The 18,986-nt window shown below is 33.4% G+C and overlaps 1 protein-coding gene across 2 annotated transcripts in view; it reads right to left on the bottom strand.

Moving 5' to 3' along the window:
• The window catches only part of ATRNL1 (attractin like 1), a 754,994-nt gene that overhangs the window by 501,806 nt on the left and 234,202 nt on the right, over positions 1-18,986 (bottom strand). The window lies entirely within an intron of this gene.

The raw sequence follows: 18,986 nt of genomic DNA, 5'->3' as shown, positions 1-18,986 counted from the left end.
TAATCTTCCTTAATAATGAGAAGAAACTGAAAGTCTTGATAAAGATATGGTGACAATTTTAGGTAAAGGAAGAAAATTGTGGAAATTCATAAATCTACACCATTTTCTTACTTTTGGTATTCTTGGAAATTAATATATTTTCCCCCAATTTCTACATAATGAATCTGTATTTTAGAACAGATCTCCTCAATTGTGTATCAAAGAAAAGGTTTTTTTTCTAAATCATCCAACCCTAAATTAAGAAGCTCAAACTCTGAACTTACGTAAACATATTACAAAAAATGGAAGAACATAAGAGCATTCTGAATCATGAATTCTAATTTAAATTCTTCACAATTATGGTTAATTACAGCAGTGGGGGAAGATTATAAGTATTTTCAAAATTTCTGAAGTTCACATTTTTATATCCCTGTTTCTAGAATTCAGTAAAAATGACAGTTAGTGCCTAACAGAGATACACCTTGATTTTATATAGTGTTTCTTCTTGAAACACCCTCCAAAATAAATTATTATAAAATGGTATATACACCAGGCTAACTGAAATCAGTGACTTAATATTTAAAGTATATATAAAAGTTTAAAAGATGAGAAAGATATTTTCAAAATATCTTTAGTTCTTTTTTTTAATGTTTATTTTTGAGAGAGAGAGTGCACACACATAAGTGCAGTAAAGGGCAGAGAGAGGGAGAAAGAATCCCGAGCCACATCCACACTGTCAGCGCAAAGCCAGATGCAGGGGCTCGATCTCAGGAACCAGATCGTGACCTGAGTCAAAATCAAGAGTAGGATTTTTAACTGACTGAGCCACCCAGGCACCCCCAAAAAATGTCTTTAGTTTTAATAGTTAATCAGAGCAGAGGAATAATTTTAATACATACTTTTTAATTAATGAAAGGCCAACAATTGAGAATAATAAGCTAAATAATCAAGTTACATTCTGAATGCATTTTTCACCCATGTGTCACTAGTTTTTTTATTTATACATAGAACTGAGTAAAAGAGTAAATCTTTATTTACACTGACTACAAAATTAAAGTAGAAATATAATAGTCCTATATACCACTCACTTTATTCTCTGTGAAACAAAGAAAGTTTGGGGGTTAGGTTTCCTTTGACTTCCCCAAAAGCAATTTCAAAATGTGTGATATATAGTAGTTTTCTAGCAAGAAAAGGATCACACTCATTGTTGCTGGGTTAAGCACTTCAGGTTCTCTACTATTTCTATACTCTTGTTCCTTCCTTTAGGCTCACCTCCATAAATTCCATCACTTTGTACCCAGTATATACATATACTAAAGGATTGATTTACAATACTGTTATAATTCTTTTGTCTGTGACAAAAAAATAAATTTGACTTGCTGCAAATGTTCTCAATACTACGTTCAGAACAGGAATTTATTCAATATAATAGTGTCTGCATTGCTAGGCATGATATTCCCTCTGCATCTCATTTGTTTAAATAGATGGCTTTCAAAGTACCACAGCAATCTAAAATAACTAACTTTAACAAATGTAAGGATTTCAGGTACTTTTTAATTGATCTATATGTTGACTTTAAGAGCTCCAGATACAAACCTATCTTCCCATATGGAAGTTTATGGTTTTTATTTTTTCGATAATACTATTATTCAAATTATTTAACCTTCAACATAATATAATTTTTATAAAGGAATGGTTAAAATTTTATTTTCTCCAAACCATAAATTTTCTCAGGAGAATGAAATTACATGCTCTTCTTTAGGAAGTGATTTTTGCTAGCTTTCATTTTCTCAAATGAAGAGTTTTAACGTAAATAAGGAATTAGCACCACCTCATTAAAAATTAAGCTGAGAGGCTTTATAGAGTTCTTGAAGGTATCTAATATAAGAATTATATTCTCTTTTAAGTTTTCAAACTCAAAAAAGCAAAGTAGAATCACATATTGTCTTACATTCTTTATATTAATAAGTACTGAATTTTGATCGTATTAAAAGTATTTTTGAAATGTGTAATTATGAGTTGAATTTAAACAACAATTTTTGAAAGTTTGATTTCAGCTGTCATTTAAAAAAACTACAAATGGCTACAAATAACTAAGGAAACCAATAGTTCCAAAGGAAACATAATGGAACTTTTGGCATAAAACTCAGTCTGCAAAACACAAAAGCAGGCACAAATACATGCAAACACATTCTTTAATTTTCATAGGGACATCTCAACATCATCAGAATGGCAGTTAATTTGAAAGATAATGTTCAATTTTATCTAATAAAAATTCCAATAAGCTTTAAAGGAGCCAGAAAAATTGATCTTAATGTTCACATGCATAAGTAAATATATAATAGCCCAAGTAATCATTGATAGATGAATGGATAAAAATATGGTATATACAATAGAATATTATTCAGCCATAAAGAATTAAATCTTGCCATTTTCAACAACATGGATGCCTAGAGAGTATAATGCTAAGTGAGATAAATCAGTCAGAAAAAGACAAATACCATATAATTCACCCATAAGTGGAATTAAAAAAAAAAAAAAAAAGCAAAGGAAAATAAGAGAGAGAAAGAGAGAGAGAGAGAGATAGAACGAAACCAAGAAATAGACTCTTCAACTATAGAGAACAAACTGATGGTTACCAGAGGGTAAGTGAGTGGGGGGATGGGTGAAATAAGTGATGGGGAGTAAAGAGCAAATTTATCATAATGAGCACTGAGTAATATATAGAATGGTTGAATCGCTGCATCATGTACCTGAAACGAATATAACACTGTATGTTAACTATCCTGGAATTAAATTTTAAAACAATAAAAAAAGAAAAAAAGAAAATAAATAAAGAGCTTTTAGGGAAACTAGACTTCAAAGATACTAAAATATATTCAAGGTCTGTACAATTCAAATAGTGTAGTATCACTGCACCAGTAGAAAGACCAAAGGTACAAAATAGAAATTCAGAAATAGGCTCAACTGTCATATACTAAAAATCTAGTATATGATAAAAGTGGTATTTTAAATTATTGGGGTAAGCTCTTTTTAATAAATGGTATTCAGATAACTGGATAGCCATTTGGAAAAATATAAAATCAGATTCAATCCTCACACCCTACCCATAAAAAAAAAACTCTAAATGGATCAGACATCTGAGCATATAAAATAAACTTTAAACATATTAGAAGACAAGACTGCATGGTAACATACGTATACTGAAAGGTGTGGTAAAAATAAATGCCATTAGTAAATCAAAAGATGTAATAAATTGGGAGAAAATACTGACAACATATGTGACATAAAAGGCCTAAAATCCCTAATTTATAAAAAAAAAAAAACCTCTTTAAAAAAGGGAAGAACTAACAACTCCATAGAAAAACTGGCAACATACATAAATTGGCAACTCACAAAAAGTGCTATAAAAATGGTTCTTAACTGTATGAAAAGATGTTCAACTTCACTTATAATCAGGGAAATATGAGCTAAAGCTAGAACAAGATGCCATTTCTCCTCAATCAGATTGTCAAAATTTCAAAAGCATAACCATATGCTCTGCTTAGGAGACTGGGCCAACTGTGCTCCCTTACACTTATGACCTGCTGGGAATACAAAATGAATAAATCCCTATGGAAGAGAAGTTAGCAATACCTAACAAATCTACATGAGTATTTATTCTTCAACCCAGAAATCCCACTTATAGGAACTTTGGAAGTAAACATCCAGAAATATGAAAATATATGGCCAAAAGTTTATTCACTACATCATTTATAATCACAAAATATTGGAAATTATCTAAACATCCTTGTGCACAAGATTTGTTAAAGAAACCACAGTACATAAACCCAATGGAACACTATACATCTGTAAACAAAACCAAACAAAAAAATGATGAAGATTTTAATGATCTAATACAGATACATATCTACAGTAGGTCCCCTTTTGTGTAAGAAGGAAAAGAATTAATGTCTATGCCTGTGTGTGTGTGTGTGTGTGTATACACACAGATATACATACATGAAATATATATATGTGTATCATAGGGAGCATAAACTGGAAAACAATGAAGTTGTTTACCAGAGGAGAAAAAAGGAAATGGGAACTAATCTCTTTATTTTTAAATACTTTTCTCTTTTGAAAGAATGTCAATGTTCAACATATTCCAAAATATATATATTAAAACAATAAGAATGGGAAGGCGGAAAAAAACAACAACCACCTAAAACAGAAAGTAAACCAAAAGAAATGAACCTAATAAATTTCAAGTGAATACTACATAACCATCCTGAAGGGAAAAGGAGGAGGGGAAGGAGGAAAATAGGAGGAGAGAGGTGTGGAGGAACAGAAAACAAAGAAGAAAGAAAAGAGACCATTCCAAATAACTTGTTAACACAGTATCTGACTATATATTCTCAATCCTGGGCAGAGTAAGGTGGAAAATTCAAACTTTTAAATCTATTCAGGTTTGCTTAATAAAGTGATATAGACAAATCAATACTGAAAGTATTTCTTGAATTATAGAATTGAGCAAATAAGGAATGTGTTAATGTCATTGGAAGCCACTGTTTTCACTAATGGAGGAGACATACGATTATGAAACTGGAGAAGGTCCAAAAGAACACTGGAGGGATGTACTGGAATTGGAAGCTTGGGTATGAAGTAATGCTTTCTAAAGTATATACATGTGTGTGTGTGTGCATGCACATGTACACATGTATATGTTTATGTGTATTTATTTGTATATATAAATAAATTACTATTTCCCAGTTCTGTTCATTGAACAGGTCACTACGTTAAGGCACCTCAGTAGCAAAGAGCATATCTAGCACTGAGAGCTCTACAAAAATATTTTTTAAATGGCTGATCCAAGGCAGAACAGGTATAAGATGAGCCTGGAACATCTTCTTATAACAGAAAGTAAGGAAGAATTCACAAAATGATGATGGGTATGTGTCACAAAAACACAAGTGAGCTTGAAGTAGCTCCCACTGGCCAAATCTGGAACAATATGAATGCTAAATAATTAGGTATAACAATGAATTATAAACCACTGGGGAAAACAGGAACTCATAAGTTCATGCCAATAATAAATAGATAAATAATTGGTGGAAAAGGAAGAGCTCTTGCTAATAGAATTGTAGAAGCAGACTGGTAAGTGTAGAGGAAGTATGAGATTTGTTTGTAATCATCATAGTAAAGACGAGACCAGGCATGAATAAACCATTTTTCCTTAAAAGTATGTCATATCCTATAAGACGAATCTGTCTCATGTCTAACTCACTCAAAAAAAGACAAAGGAAAGAAAAAGAAAAAAATTCAGGTCTACTTGTCATATCTCTAATCAAAATCCAAGATTCTGCATTCTAATAGTACAATCAACACTCATGGAAAAATATATTCATTATAAGGGATGAAATGAATAAAATCTCAAATAAATATATAAATGTATACATGTATAAATGTATAAATGTATGTATAAATGTATCACTTATACCCAATGCTGAGCTATGCAAATGATGATCTTCCCATCTCATTTCCCGCATATCAAAATCAGTTGGTATAACCATTGATATGAATCTCTTGTAAATATAATCAGCTGATACATTAAAATGTTTGGCACAGCCATTATAGATTTTCATGTAACTTGTATAATAATGTGATTAAGAATCAAGATTATCATAATCTATCTACTGCATTGCAGACCTCATACATAAATGTAATTAAAAAATCAGAATGGAGTACCTCACAATTATTTTTTTAATATAATTTACTGTCAAACTGGCCAACATACAGTGTGTAAAGTGTGCTCTTGGTTTCAACAAAAAGAGAGGGAAATATTACAAAGAAAATTCTAAATTTTTTCTTCCTAAAATTTTATATCTATGAATGTGAAATAATCAGATTAAGAAAAATGTTTTAAACTATGTTTTATTCTGTAACAAACCATTGTGTTACATAACACCATCTTTTTTTCAGGAAAGTCGTAATTTGCATTGTTGAAATTATTTTACTCCTTCAAGAAAGTGTCTTTTCTCATCTCAAAGATTGAGATGCCCTTCATAGTTTGAAAACACTAAAAGTGCGTAATGTGTGTATTATATATTTAATACACAAATATATAATTCAAGTACATTACATAAAAGCACAATTGTTTACATTTGCACTAGTTATCTATTGCTAAGTAGCAAATCACAAAACTTTACTTTAATCAGCACATATTTATTATTTCACATTTTCTGTGGGTCAGGAGTCTGAACATAGAGCATAGTTGGGCTCTCTGATTCTGAGACTAAATTGTAGGGAGCTGGGGTTCACTGTATAGCTGGGGTTTGCTAGGGTTTGCTTGCTAGGGTTGGGTTCTCATCAGAAGTTTGAGTGGGCTTGGGCTTGCTTCTAAGCTTCCTCAGGCGGTTGGCAGAATTTATTTCTTTGTGGCTATAGAACTAAAGGCCTTGGTTTCTTGCTTATTATTGGGTGGAGACCAGTGGCTATGGCCCTACAGCTCCTAGATGATGCCTTCAACTGCACTTACTTCTTCAAAGCCAGCCAAGAAGGGAGAAACTCTCTAGAGAAAAACTTCTGGTAGGACACAGACTTAAAGCATATGCATAGAAGTGACCCACCATAATTATCGACGTGATATACCCTTACCCTTGCCATATTTTCTGGTTTAGAAGTCACAGATCCTGTCCATACTCAAGGAAAAGGGATTAAATAATAGTTTGACTACCAGAAGGCAGAGATCATTGACAGTCATCTTACACATAAAATTTATTACTACAAAGTGTTTCAATATATTTGAGATATGAAAATGTACTAATCTACTTCACATAATATATAGAGAAATTAAATGATTTGATCAAGTTCTAATTCAGATTATAGGAGGTAAAATGAATGTGAAAGGAAAAGTATAGATATAAATAATAATTCTTAAACATATTACATTGCACTATATAAATTATATTAATATTTCTAATATGTAGGCTGAGTAATATTTTTAAAAGTCAGAATCTTTCTGTATAAAGATTAGACACAAATATTCAAAGCCTTCAGAAGTATTCTGAACGGTTTAATTAAAAACATAACTTCAAAGTATTCTGTGTCTGAAGCAAAGGGATAATCATCCTCTATTCCCAGTAAGCAAACTAAGCAAACGGCAAGACCTTTTAAGAAAACAGTTTCAGGCTGAAATCTTTATTAGGACTTTGAAAGGGCAAATATTGTCACTACATGTCACCTAAATATTGGCTATCATTTCGTGAATTATCACACAATATTATAAATATAGCCTTTTTAAAAAACAAAATATAAAATAATTCCACATTTCTAAGTGTAAAATATAACATTTCATTTTGTCCCTATTGATTTAAATACTTAAATACACATACATATACATCTCACCAAAGAGATATTCTCTTTCTACTCAGGAACTAAAAACACAGAAGGGGAACATCTAATTGCCACAATTCTGAAATATCACAACAGATGATTTAAAACAGCTGGGAATCTGAGACTAAATTTGCATTTTCATGAGAAATTATAAAAAGTACACATAAGATAAAACACACTTGCTTTTGTTTTGTTTTTCCTCTAAAAAATCGATAAAATGACATAAATATGAACAAAAATATGATATAAGGGAGTATCATAGTATCAACATTAATAACATATCTCTAAGACAATTTATCTTTAAAAAAATCAGAAATAGAGTTAGGGTAAATCCTTAAATAGTACAGGTTCTAAAGTTATAGTTTCTAAAGTTATAAGGCTGTTTATGTATTTCAGAGGCCAATAATGATAAACAGAATCAGGTAAGTTGAAGATAACTACAAAAGGTAGATTTTACTTCTTAATGTCTAAAACATTGGAAAGAAAAAGAGTGAAAACTTGCCAGGCCTGGATACAGAGAAGAATAGAATCCCAGGATCATTTGGTGACAGTATTTTGTCCCTGATTATGGATGGGGACAGTATTTCATAGGAAAAGAAGTCAGAGTCTAGACCCACCAAAGGCTGTTGAGCTAATCCCAAAGAGTAACCTTAGGAATTTGAGCAATGTAAGGCCTTCCAGAGACTGCAGATCTACCTTGAATCAACCTTATCTCTGAAAATAATTAAGGTTCTACTGCCCTCATGCACATAGCAGAATTAAATTCTCATGGGAAAAGATTTCATCCAAGTTCTCAATCTATGATTAGATTCTGCAAATATGGCATCAAGGACAAAATTTAAAATAACCAGGCACTGAAACAGCTAAGAAAATAAGAAGAGGAGCTACCAAAAACAAATGACGATGACACAAAGATATGGAAATTGAGATGTTATCAGGGAAAAGACACAGGTCTTAAAATAATTATCTTTATTATAGTGGAAGAGATAACAGAAAAGATTAGAAATTTGCAGAAAAAAATGGAAACTATAAAAGACAATTAGAAACTATAATAGATAGTTTTAAGAATTTAGTCTGAAAAAGTGGGAACTATAAAATGAAAATGCAATAACCAAAATTAAGAGCTGAATGGATAAGATTAACAGCAAATTAGACACAGTAGAAAAGAGAAAAGTGAACTGAAAAACAGGTCAGGAGACAGAGGAAAAACATGAAAGAGACATAAAAGATATGGTGTTACTAGACTCCAAAAACAGAAGGTAGAAAAGAGAGAAGAAGCAAGATTTAAGAGTTCTGGTTGAACTTTCTAAAACTACTGAAATGATAAATGAAATATAATATAGATATAGATATAGATATGAAGAATTAATTATATCATAGTGAGACTGATAAAAAGGGAATATTTTTAGAAACCAAAGAATAAATTAGACATAAGAAGAATTCAGAAATCTGAATAGGTTACATTCTTTTAAAAATGAATAGATTATATCATATTTTAAAGAAATAATTAAAACCTTTCCACATAGAAAAATCTAGGGCCAACTGACCACCTCAGGGATATTACCTAATAATGGAGAAGACAAGGAAGTTTTAAATAGTACTCCCCCAAATCACTGACAAAATGGAGAAGATTGATGTTTCAGATTATATTAAAATTAAGAACTTCTCTTCATAAAAGACATAAAAAAACAGTGTGAAAATCCAAACCATAAAGTGGTATTTGCCACACATATCACCAACAAAAGACATGCATCCAGAATGTATAAAATATTATTACAAATTATTAAGAAAAAGAATCCAGTAGAAAAACAAAAATCACAAGAAATTTGAAAGACCACAATTTCATAAAAGAGAAAATTCAATTGGTGATTATACATAAAATATTTTAAAGATTAAACACATAAATCTTTGAGAACTAAAGAACCTTTTTAGTTCTTACGAAAATCCAAATTCAGACTGCCACAACAGAATCCTAAAAACTAAAATGTCTTATAATATCAAGTACTGTCAAAAGTGTAGACATTAAGAAAACTTATACAGCCCTAGAAGGAGTATAATTTGATGAAACAATTTTACAAAAGAGTTAATTCTCTAAAATTGAAAAATCCTCTAAAATCCTCTGAATTTGCATACAACAAAATTGTATGCAGTTGTGAACCAGGAGATATATATGAGGATACTAAGTGCATTAGAGGTTTTGGGGGTTTTTTAAGGTTTATTTATTTATTTTTTGAGAGAGAGAGAGAACAAGGGAGGGGCAGACAAAGAGAGACAGACAGACAGACAGACAGAGGCTCCGATGTGGGGCTCAAACTCACGAAAGGTGAGATCATATCCTGAGCTGAAATCAAGAGTTGATTGCTTAACCGACTGAGCCACCCAGGTGCCCCCTAAGTGTATTAGTTTTAATGGTTAAAAACAAAACAAAACAAAACAAAACAAAAACCATATTATCAAAGAAGAGATAAGAGAATGAGTAAATAAAGTGTGGTATAATAATGCAACAAAATACTCTACCACATTGAAATGGATCAAATTACCGCTACATGGATGCAACAACCTGGATGACTATCAAAACGTGTTGAGTGAAAGACATGACACAAAACAAGACATGGATGCAGACATTGAAGAAAATATTTGCAAAAGATATATCTGATAGAGTATTGTTATCCAAAATATATGAAGAACTGTTAAAACTCAACAATAAGAAAACAACCTAATTAAAAAACGGGCCAAATATACCTCACCAAAAAATGATATCCAAATAAGATATAGCAAATAAGCATACAAAAACATTCTGCACATCATATGTAATCAGGGAAATTCAAACTAACACGAGATACCACTACACGCCAGTTAGAATGGGCAAAATCCAGAACACTGACAGTCACAGATGCTCACGGGTATGACGATGTGGAGCAACAGGAACCCTCAGTCATTGCTGATGGAAATGTAAAATGGCACTGCCACTTTCAGAGACATTTTGGCAGCTTCTTACAAACTTAACATACTGACAGCATAGAATCCAGCCATGGTTCTCCTTGATAGTGACCCAAAGAAGCTGAGAACTTATGTCCAGACAAAAGTGCACATGAATGTTTACAGAGACTTTACTCATAATTTCCAAAATTTGGAGGCAATTAAGATATCCTTCAGTAGATTGAGTGGACAAATAGTGTGGTACATTTAAAGAAATATTATTCAGTGCTGAAAAGACAAGAGTTACCATGCCATCAAAAGACATGGAAGAAACTTAAATGCATATCACACCAAGTGAAAGAAGCCAATCTGAAAGGTTACAGACTGTATGATTCCATCTGCATAACATTCTGTAAAAGACAAAACTATGGAGACGGTAAAAAGATCAGTGTATGCCAGGAGTTAGGGGAAAGAGATGAATAAGAGAGAGAGGCACAGGGAATTTTTAGGGCAGTGAAACTACTCTGTTTGATACTATAGTAGTGGATGCAAGTCCACATTTGCCAAAGTCCACAGAATGTGCAAGACCAAGAGTGAACCCTAATGTATGTAAACTCTGGACTTTGGGTTTTAATGTGTTAATGTAGGTTCATAAATTATATCAAATGTACCACTCTGGTGACAAGTATTGATAATGGAGAAAGCTATGCATGTATGAGGTAATGGGTATATAGGAAATGTTTACACTTTCTGTTCAATATTTTGGGAACCAAAACTGCTCTAAAAACTAAAGTCCATTAAAAAAAAATCCAGATTTATGGGGCGCCTGGGTGGTGCAGTCGGTTAAGCGTCTGACTTCAGCCAGGTCCCGATCTCGCGGTCCGGGAGTTCGAGCCCCGCATCAGGCTCTGGGCTGATGGCTCAGAGCCTGGAGCCTGTTTCCGATTCTGTGTCTCCCTCTCTCTCTGCCCCTCCCCCGTTCATGCTCTGTCTCTCTCTATTCCAAAAATAAATAAACGTTGAAAAAAAAAAAAAATCCAGATTTACAAGTCAATGAAAAGATTTTTTAAAAAATATAAATTCAATGTCTTTAAAATTAAGAAAAAAAACTAAAAATAATTACTGGATCAAAATAAAATAAAAATTACTGATAAATTAGAAAGCATTTCACGTCGGGGCATCTGGGTGGCTCAGTGGGTTAAGTGTCCCACTTCAGCTTAGGTCATGATCTCACGATCTGTGAGTTCGAGCCCCATATCCCTGCTTTGGATTCTTTGTCTCCCCCTCTCTCTATCCCTACCCCACTCATGCTCGCTCTCTCGCTCTCGCTCTCTCAAAAATACATACACATTTAAAACAATTTTTTTAAAGAAACTATTTCACATTAAAAATATATAAACTGAAGAGTGATTAATCTGAAACTTAGTACTAGAGTACAAGTTTCTTCAGAATAAAAACAATCTCTATATTATGTAATTCTTTTCCTAAAAGAAAAACAGTATTAATAATTTTTGTTATCTGAAGAACAAGTTTAATTAACTACTACATACTTTACATTAAAATTGGAATTTAAAAGGTAGAATAATGTATAGCTCACAAATACTTTTTATACATTTTCCAACAAATTCTCAATAGAAGAAATAATTTTTTTTTCAATCCAGAAATAGTGTCTCAAATCTCATTTGCCAATTATCCTTAATAAAAAAAAAAAAGATGTGTATACAACAGGTAAAGAGCACTGGCTTTTTAGTTATAAAACCTAGATGGAAATTCTATTCTAACACGGATTAAATTGTGACTTTGGACAAACTAACTTCTGTGAGTTTCTGTGTCCTTAATAGTAAAATTGGGATAATAATACTATCTACTTTACAGAATTATTGGAAGAATTAAATACAAGTACCTAGCCCAGAGACAGTTCAATATATGTTAACTGCAATGACAATGACAGCAATGACAGCAATGAAGAGTAAAAACATTTAAATAAATTAACAGATATTATATTTGCACCTACAAACGTCAAAGCAAGACAGAAAGATAATTATCTGAGATAGAGACTACACTGACATATTTTCAATCATCTATCTTTTTTCCTAGAAGTAAGAATGCTAGACTGGGGCCACCAGAAATGAATCGAACGGACATAGGAGTGTAGAGCAGCAATTCATCATTTTTTTAAATATGTATTTATTTATTTATTTTGAGAGCAAAAGAGAAAGAGAGAGAGCAGGGGAGGGGCAGAGAAAGAGAGAGAGAGGGAGAGAGAATCCCAAGCAGGCTCCACACTGTCAGTGCAAAGCCCTACACAGGGCTCAATCTCAAGAACCATGAGAAATCATGACCTGAGCCAAAATCAAGGGTTGGATGCTTAACCAACTGAGCCACCAAGGCATTCCTAGCAGTAATTCTTCATCTTAAAGCATACATGCATTTGAAATGCATCCATATTTTGATAAAACATCTACATATACACCAGATATATTCTCCACATTAAAATGTGGAAATTTACTGTAATTAATTTCTTCATAGAAGGTTAAGTTGAAACATACTAGAAGGTATTCATTTCATTCTCTGATATTTTGAGATAATTTTTAATAATAAATATAGAAGACTGACCAAAATAAATTGAAAGTTTATAGTATATTTTCTTTCTTTGGTATTTGTTTGTTTCTTTTTGTAATTGTTTCCAATTTATAATTAGTATATCCTACACCTTAATTTGATACTCTGCTCCTACTGCACACTTCTTTTATACCAACATCCCAACAATACTGTATGTATTGAGCCCTATTCTGACCATCTAGAATTAAAACCACTTAACTTTTCTATGCCTTATGTCAATGCAATAATCAAACTCGAGATCAAGGACTATGCTGAAGTCTTCTAAGAGACAGACTTCAATGAGAATAACTCCTATAAAAGGGATGGAAGAGTGTACAAAAGCTTTAAGAGATGAACAGGGATAAGCAAATTAACCCAAACACCTCACAGACAATTCACTAAACTAATACCACAAGTCACACTTAATGAATAGGTCATTTAAGGTAATTCAATTGAAAGTGCTGTAATTAAGGATGCCAAGCAAGATGCCAAGGGAATAGTAATTACTCATGGAAGGGTATGCTTACTCCTATAAAAAACTACCTTAAAATCTCAGTAATTTTACACAATAAAACTCTGATTGTAGCTTAAGGCACAATCCAGTGTAGAAGGGGTGCAGTTGAGGAAGATGTCTGGCTGCAGGGAGTCTTCCAGGACCAGCACTATTCCTGCACTCTGCCATCGTTAGGGTTCTCGTCTTCCTCTCTCCACTGAACTACTGGACAGGGAAAAGAGGATGCATGACACAAGAGCTTCTTAGGGGCGAGACTTGGAGTAATGGACACTGGTCAAATGTTTATTGGTCAGAACCCAATTACATGACCTCCAGCCTAACCAATAGTAACTAGGAAACAGAACCTAGTTGTGTTTAGATTGACAACTAAATGAAATTCTATCTAGTACAGTTCTGGGGGCTTAGAAAGGACTTAATGGCAAAGATAATAGATTTGAAAGTATGTCCCTAAAAACCAGAAGTTTTAAATTCAAGAAGACAAACTCCAGAAGAACTCAAACATTTTCATGACATAGAGTTGTTTTTACTCAAGTTGGACTTTTTACCAGGAGAGCACCTTCCTGGGGAGCTGGGAGGTGAATAATACCAAATCTGTCTTCACATTGGGCAAGCTTAAACTGAATTGGTAACCTGCTTTCTCAACTGATATTCTGAGATTTATGCCCTTACGGTCTCTCACTCAAATAAATGTTTTTGAAATAAAGCAAGCATAGGTGTTCCTCAAATATCTTACATCTTAGATATCAAGGCTGCTTGGTTCATCAGCACAAATAAACCATTAGCCCTATCAGTAGTTGTGACTACAGTGGGCAAAAATGAGTGAGAAAAATTTAATGATATTTAGTGTTTGTATTTGAAGATTATATTCATCAGATGTTTATCCACTTGTGTTTATGAAGCTGGTAACCATATGCAAATTAGATACAGTGCAACACACTACAAAAAGGTAGGTTGTAAAGCAAATGATTCCTTAATGTATATTAGGGCACAGTGATGAAACAGGTATTATATTTCCCCATTCCCAATATAGAAGACTTTTAAAAATGACAAGAGAAATTGGAGAAAACAAAAGTCCTAAGTTATATTCATTTATATTTGTTTTTAAAGCCCCTGCTTTGAGCTAGAAATTAGTTTAGAATAGAAGGTACAAGTTTGTGATCTTCCTAAAATGGAAAAGGCATTGGCATTATCCTCTGCCTCCCTCCCATTAAAAAAAAAAAAAAAGAAAGCAAAGCAAAGCAAAGCAAAGCAAAGAAAAGAAAAGAAAAGAAAAGAAAAGGACCAGATATAATGAAACAGAAACAAAATGGAAAAATGGTTAATAATCTTAGATATTCCTGGCCTAAAGGTAAACTAGGGAGGAAAAAAGTACTCAGGAAGGCTATCCTCCTAACGCCATATATGTCAAAGTGCATCAAGGACTACTCTTTCACAGTCACCTATAATACTTGCAATAAAGCAAATTTTTGGTCCTCAGCCTAGAATGTAAATCACCATATTCCTGAAGATTTCTTTTTCACATTAATTTTGAGAACCAGTGTCATCAGCCTAACATAAGTTGCTATGAAAAAGCTATAATCAGCAAAGAGAAAAGACTATAAGGAAAAAAGATATTCATTTATTAATTAATTTACTAAATTAAAAGATTTTGTTTAGTAATAGTGTCATTATCTCAGATAATTATAATTCCAAATGTCTTTGAGAAATTTAATCTTCAGTTTATTGTGGATAAAAAGTAAAATATGATTCTGGATCAACGCATCAATTTTGATTACTCTAACAACACAACATTTAACAGCACTATCATATGTATAATTATATAATAACAGTACTAATATATATAATTTTCTCCAGAAGTCAGCAAATTGCTCTAAGATCTTATGTGCAATAAATGAAACAACAAAAGTTCTTTGGCTAAAGAAAAACACAAATTGATTAGGTAAGTGGTTCTCAATGGAGGTAAATGTAAGGGTAGCAATTATTTATCTCCATAATTATGGATTCTAATGGAACTTACTAAAAGGGCCAAAAGGGATGCCAAGGATAGTAGACATACTGAATGTACAAGGCAACTCCATAAAACAACAAAATATAATTGATCCAAATCCCACATACCTTTTGAACAACATGGCAAATGAACAAGTTTTTGTTCATAATTATCTGAGCCTAGAACTTAAGTCCATTTTACATATAAACTCAGAGTAGCTTTTGCATGTTTACAACATACACTGAATCTTCTAGAAATGCAACTACCGCGTAAGTTGAAAACCCATGCTATACGATTCTGATCAGAATTTAACAAAAATGTGTTCATGAGTTCAGAAAACTTCATCACCAATAGCTATGCTGTATATGGCAACCACAACACGCATCTCTGAGCACACCATGTGTCTACAGAGTATCTGAGACTCCTTTTAATAGACTAACAACTACACATTACTAGTATCAACTTATCAACAGCCCTGTAATTCATTAACAAAGTTATTGAAATTATATTATTTATATCATATATATATATATATATATTCTTAAAAATCTGTAGAACTACAATACAAAATCTTTGTGGTAGAAATTACATATTAAAATTATTTACCCATGAGTTGTAAATTATTTTTCAGCGCTTAAAATGTTCCCAGATGCCTGCAATCCAATTCTGGCTCTTATATTACTGTATCTATTTCCATCCTATCATGTATTTCCTATTATCTATGAAATGATCTGGTTTCCAAACTCTTTTAAAATATCAAAAACTGAATGTATGCCTTAACATGCGGTGGTGTTTCAAGACAGAAAATACATTTCCTATGACATTTCATCATAATTTTGTCGATATTTTAACCACTCAAAGATCCAGCTCCTATTTGAAATATAATACTTCCTCATTATTTCCTTTCATGTTTTAGCATGAGATCTCTAATTTCTGATTTAGCATCTTCATTGGGACCAGAGTGGATGAAAGGAGTTTCAGGGACTTCCTCCACATGGCCGTGTCTAATTTAATGGCTCTTTTTCCACAGGTCAGAAAGCTAATACGAGGGGTCCACAAGAGGCTACATATATCCATCCAATTATGCACTAGGGACAGGGAAAATGATCAGAGTCTGCAGACCTAATATAATCAATTAAACAGATTTATACCAAAATTCCATTTTTAACCTAGTCTCCATAAGTTTCCACTTTAACAAAGGACCTGTGACTCTTCATCTCTAAATGCCAGGAGCACTCCCTAATTTTCAAGATAATTAATTATGAAAATCCATAACCTTCTGAAGAATATTATTTCATTACCATTGAGAATCATTGACCTAATAAATTGTTTTCCTTTGCCCAGCCAAAATACTCTGAGCTTCACATTTACTGTGTACAAGACTTAAGAACACTTTATTGACTTGTTAGAATTTAGATATTTCCTGGTAATTGGAAGTAGATTAGAAGTCTAATTTAGGGTCAGTCCAGAAATGTGTTTTTTGTTTGTTTTTTTTCTTCGCATGTAGTTAAGATGAAATTTGTCAATGGTGTCTTCGGATATATTAACATGACTTCGTAAGATACATAGTAACAATACTGAAAAGATTTTTAAGTGAATAAATTAATGATATGTTGGCAATCACTATGAGTTCAAATACCTTATTCAAAAGCCCTTCAGAAGTATCTGTATTCCCTTTTCCAGTGACCAATAATCTACTGAATGGCTTGAGGTCCCATTGGAGAAACTGGAGGAATATTTATTGTGTATATTGATGAGATGGTATGGGTGCTTTCTCAACTTTATTTGATGGGTGCTGGGAACCAGAGATTCAGATCTGAATCATAAAAAAAGGGTGAAGAATCACAATTTTCCATTGAACAGCTGACATCAACTTTCTGCTTATTGGTTCATGGTTTGTTTGGTTTCCTTCTGTTAATGTAAGTCAAACAATAATCTAGTTGGCTGTCAATTTAGCTCATCCGTCAGAACTCACTTGGGCAATACCACAAATTCCTGCCAACCAACATGCCCTGTTGGCCTCTTGGTCTTGTTAACTGTTAAGGTAATTATATCTACATTTAAGGAAAGGTGCAACCACCTGGCCTTTACTATTCTGGATTCCTGACATACCCACTGACACTAGGGAGCCCAGCTGCCTGGAAACATTTTCTATTTTCTACTATGGCCTACAGAGAACAGCTACCACTGAGTTTCACAGACTCCAGAGCTTCCCTTACTCTTTATTGTCTTCATGAAGGAAGTGTTCTGGACGACCTCCAAGAAAATAAAATCCATTAATGGGCTATCTGATATATGTAATTTATGTATTCCAATGCATCCAACTTACTGAGTTTTCTGACTCCAATACTCAAAATTTCTTCAAGATAGTTCTAGCATCCCCCAACCTATGGTCTAGAGGCAATCAGCATGCCCACATTTTAAAGAGCCATCAGCAACTACTGGTATATCAAGAAGACATGAAATCCTGAATCATAGGAGCACATCAGTAAATTCTCCCTTCTCCCATCTTATATTTCATGCCCCTTGGTCCAATACCCTCCAGGTCCACACTTATTCATATATGCACTGCTGATTCCTGCCTCTGCATATTTCTCAGGCTCTGCAACTTTTTCAGTAATATCTCTTACCTATCTACAGCAGAGAATGTGTCTTCCCAGTCATGCTACTTTGAGATTTGACACTTCTTCCTGATTTGGAGACAATAAGTGGAGGCAGGGTGCACTCTGGAGGAGGTCAAACAACTTTTTATAAAGCATAAATATCAGGTCAGGTGAAATCTTTGCATTGTTTCCAGGGAGAGGGAAGCTACCCTACTCTAACAAATGACAGAGGATGACTTCTAGCCAGGAGTCTTCAAGGGAATGAATCTAGGATTCAGGGTTCTGAGGTCATACTTATAAGTGTCCCTGATGTACACCTGAAACTCCCACTCCTTGTCATCAGGCAGTGACTGGCATGGATGAACTGTCACAGTTGACCTTTCAGTTTCATTTAGAGCCAGCCAACCTTATAATTAAATCCTGGGCATAAGTTTCAACATACTCTGTTCTCTACGTGTAGAAGGTAAGGGTCTTTAAATGTCGTCATGAAGGCCTTCTGATGTTCGCAGTATGCCCTGAGTTGATGGAAGGCTTCTTCAACATTTTTTGTTTTTTGTTTTTTGTTTTTTTTTTTTTTATTTATTTTTGGGACAGAGAGAGACAGAGCATGAACAGGGGAGGGGCAGAGAGACAGGGAGACACAGAATCGGAAACAGGCTCCAGGCTCTGAGCCATCAGCCCAGAGCCCGATGCGGGGCTCGAACTCACGGACCACGAGATCGTGACCTGGCTGAAGTCGGACGCTCAACCGACTGCACCACCCAGGCGCCCCGGAAGGCTTCTTCTTTAAGGCTTTATGGCAGTTGACAAGAGCCAGCCAAGTCCACAATCATAGTTAGCTATCCCCCCCATAACTTCCTGGTGTTAAAGTTTCTGCACAAACTCACACTTCTTCAACCTATACCTTATCCTATCAAACACAGTTAATATTCTCAATAATTATATTATAGCACAATAGGATAACCACTATCCCACTTAGCATTATTAGCATTACAGTGCTTATTGCCAT

The sequence above is a fragment of the Acinonyx jubatus genome, chromosome D2 (genome assembly GCF_027475565.1).
Source record: "Acinonyx jubatus isolate Ajub_Pintada_27869175 chromosome D2, VMU_Ajub_asm_v1.0, whole genome shotgun sequence".
Lineage (NCBI taxonomy): Eukaryota > Metazoa > Chordata > Mammalia > Carnivora > Felidae > Acinonyx > Acinonyx jubatus.
The sequence above is the reverse complement of the archived record's forward strand: the minus strand, read 5'-3'. Positions and strand labels throughout refer to the sequence as shown.